This window comes from Galeopterus variegatus, unplaced genomic scaffold (genome assembly GCF_000696425.1).
Source record: "Galeopterus variegatus unplaced genomic scaffold, G_variegatus-3.0.2 Scaffold1665, whole genome shotgun sequence".
Lineage (NCBI taxonomy): Eukaryota > Metazoa > Chordata > Mammalia > Dermoptera > Cynocephalidae > Galeopterus > Galeopterus variegatus.
In genome coordinates, this window is record NW_007727776.1 from 205,165 (window position 1) to 208,787 (window position 3,623).

The window sequence follows — 3,623 nt, forward strand, 5'->3', positions numbered from 1 at the left end:
GTCCCGGTCCGGTACGGGGGCGACACTGAGGGTTGCGATCCGTTGCCGGGCACGAAAAAAAAAAAGAAAAAAAGAAAAAAAAAAAAATGATCGGGAAACATTAAGATATCAAAGATTAAGATTATGGTACTTCGGAAAACACTGGTCAAATATGCTATATGTTATAAACATCTAAACAGCTGAAGCAGTCAATTGCACCTGTTGCCCTCTCCCTCACCAAACAATCCATCTTCTTAGAATGATCTTTGCTTTCTAGAAGCTTACAGTATGGGGACAGTGATTGAAGCCAAAGAAATGTGCCTCAGAAACAGTGTTTTGGAAACTGCAAATTGTGACCCATAAATCAATTTAGTGAAATTTGTTAGCATTCTTTTAATAAAAGAGAATGGAATATAATAGAAATTATCAGAATGCATCAAATAATAGGAGAAATACTGCATTGTGAAACTGTTCTTTCAGATGTAGATATGTACTACATCACGGTGAAGATGTAGGAGTACTTCTTACTGCGAGAAGAAAGTTTGAAAGCTACTACCCTAGAGATCTCCGTCTAATGCCTCAGAATGCACACTGGATGTTTTCCTTAGTCCTCAGCACATATTCATATTCTCTTTGCTGAAGATGGACCGATGGAAACGAATGTAGGAGTTCCATGGCAGCATAGAGAACAGGGACAAACCCCAATCAAGCCTGTATTTGGACCTGAAGGAGCTTCCTCAAACAGCCCTAGGCGGTGCCTACAAGCTCTTTGTAGCTTAGCAACCTTCAGAGTAGAGCTCCTCCTCCTTCCACTGACTGTACAGTTCAACTCTTCCAACCAACTTTCCTCAATTACAACTTCTGGAATCACTGTGTTCCAAGAGAAGACAGTGTTAACTCTCCCTTCACTAATTCCCAGAATGTCTTCCTAGTCGAAGACCTAGAACTCCCCATGCTCACAGAGAAGTCCACATAGATCCTTACTCCCTCCACGATCCCAGGACAGAATACCCTTCTGACAGCCCCTATCTTATTCCAATCCCCTCATTCTCAGGGTCTCCCAACTTAAGGTAAATCTTTTCTCCGAAAAGCCCTAATTAAACTGCCACATCCTTTTATCAGCCCCCGGAAGATGAGTGCCTGCTGTCCCAGGAGCCTAGGAAGGCCCGCCCTGTCCCCAGGAAACCTCCCTGGGGACAGGTCCTCTTTTTTTTTGGATTCAGTAGTTAAGACAAGTTTCCTGTTTCCCCAGCAGCCCCGGCAACGTCTGTCTCTACCTGCCAGAGGGCATCGTCCCATCCCCCACGCCTCCGGGCACAGTGGGAAGCCGGGATTCTCCCAGAAACTCGGACAGGCTTCCCCACACGCTCTCCTCCACCCCGGGACCAGCCTCCCTCCCCCAAGCCAGGCCCTCCCCGCTCCGCCCCAGCCCAGGCCCCTTCCTCCCCGCGTCCCAGGGCAGGTCTCCGAGCCCCGCAGCTGCCGGGGCGGGGGCCCCCCTCGGAGCCCTTCCCGAGTTCCCTCTCAGCGCGCCCTACGGGGGCGACCCTCGGCGCCTCGGCTCCGGAGGGGAGCGCCTCGGGCCTCGAGAAGCCGACAGAGCCGGCGGGCCCGGGCTGCACTCACCCCTCAGCCCGGGAGGCGGGGAGCTGCTGCGGCGGCTCCTCCGGCTTCGCCTCTCCTCCCCCCCCCCGGCCACCGCTGTCGCCGCCGCTCAGCCTCCGGCCTGGTCCCGGCCGGCCCCGGCCCGGCTTCGCTTCACCTCGTCCCCCACTCTGGCCGTCAGAGCCCGGTGTCCTGCATTGACCCGGAAGCAGCTTTCCCGGCCCAACAACAACACGTGACTCTGCCGCACGTGTCACGTCCGCTGCGTGAATGGGAGGGGGGCGCCCGAGGAGCGGGTCCTCGCCAACCAGGCTGGGGTTGCCATGGCGACGGGGACGGTTGCACTGGCTTGGACTTCACCAGAAATACACCTTATCTCCTGCTCTTTCTCTTGTCCGTCCATTGAAGGACACTCCCAGGTGCAAAAGAGGAGTACAGATTGTCCTATCAGAGTGAAATAGGGGCAGGTCATAGCAGAGTCTCGGCAGTTGAAGGTTGCTGCCTTCCAGAGAGGAGCACTGGGCTGAACCTCCCCAGACACACCTGTTATCTTGGCTTGGCTCTGTTACTAATTTGCTGTCTGACCCTGATCAAGTCACTTCCTGTCTTTGGCTTCAGTGTCCTCATCCATAAAATGAGGAAACTATACTAGGTGAGCCGTAGGCTGTCATCTAATAAGATGACTTGCTGCTTATGCATCTTCCTTCTGTGCCCCCTTCACAAGTGGCACCCCGAGATTCCAACACCAGTGTTGTTACTGAGCACCTTCTAGGTACAGCCACTGTATATATGCTATTTTAATTTTTACAATCCTCCAATAATAGGTATTTTATAAAATTATGATCTGCCCAAGACCAACCAGCTAGTAAAAGTGACCAGGCTGAGATCTGAATCTACGTCAGGCTGGCACCAAAGTCCATGCACTTCACATCACGTCATGCTATTGCTCCGTGCACATTGTATCTGACTGCTGGGCTGTGATCACTCATGTTCTGCTTTGTCTATTTCCTTTGTAGGAAGATACATAGAATAGGGATGGTGCTGGCTGATCTTGAAGAGAATTCAGCCTTGTATGGATATGTCAGCTGAAGTGCTAGGAGTTGAAGAGGTCTATGTGCATCAAGTGTATGTGTTTTTGCGTGGTGTGTGTCAGGGGAGAGCTGAGGGGTTGTGATGTGCGTGCACATGTATGTACTGGTTCCTATTCTTTAGGGGAGACCCAATGGCAGCTGACCATCAGCAGTTCCTGGGGACTTAACTTTCGTCATTGTGTTATGTTTTGTCTTACCCCGCAGGCAGGGATTAATAAGGTCAGACGGGAGAAACAGCCAGAAGGAGCTGGTTAAAGAAAATGCTTTGAGGGCAAAGTGGAGAGTGAGCCAAGTAGTGTGGCTTCAGTGCTCCGGTGGAGGCTTTCCTCCCCCTTCCGCGGAGAACAGAGTGCCTTTCTGGCTCCTTGAGAATTAATGGCTTTGGAAGCACTGGGATCACTAACATGACCACAGTCAAAAAGGAGCCTCAGTGGTGAGGACCATGAGAAGAACAGAGTGAAATATATAGAGAGGAGAAAGAGCAAGGTGGACGCTGCATGGATACTTTGTTGATAGACTTACGTGTACCTTGGGGACACCCAGAAATACCAAGGAGGCTAGATGCCCTGTGAACAACTAGGAAAAAAAGCAAGAAATGTGGGCAATTACTGTTAACAAATGCTATGTACAATGTATGTAAGTATGAGGGATCTTCGAAAAGTTCACAGAAAGATCCGTAGTGTCTTTTCATTCTATTTTTCCATGAACTTTTTGCAGTATCTTTGTACAAATATGAGTATTGAATGTGACTGTGCGTGATTGGTTATATACTTGGTCATTTCGCTGAGATATCCTTGAGTCACTTTTCTGTCTCTTTTGTTCCCATCTCTCCCCTTACAGAGCAAGTTCTTAAAGATAAAATCAATGTCTCTACCCATTTCTCGTCTGTCTCCCCAAGACAACCAGAGTTATCTTTCTAAAACTCATATATGATTGTGTTATTCCTTG

At 49.8% G+C, this 3,623-nt stretch overlaps 1 protein-coding gene across 1 annotated transcript in view; it reads right to left on the reverse strand.

The window, feature by feature from the left end:
- TBCEL (tubulin folding cofactor E-like) overlaps positions 1-1,651 on the reverse strand; it is an 80,100-nt gene extending 78,449 nt beyond the window's left edge. Inside the window, exon 1 of the mRNA XM_008578338.1 lies at positions 1,606-1,651. The gene's annotated coding sequence lies outside the window, so the exon portion shown is untranslated. The remainder of the gene's footprint in view (positions 1-1,605) is intronic.
- Positions 1,652-3,623: the final 1,972 nt, after the last annotated feature.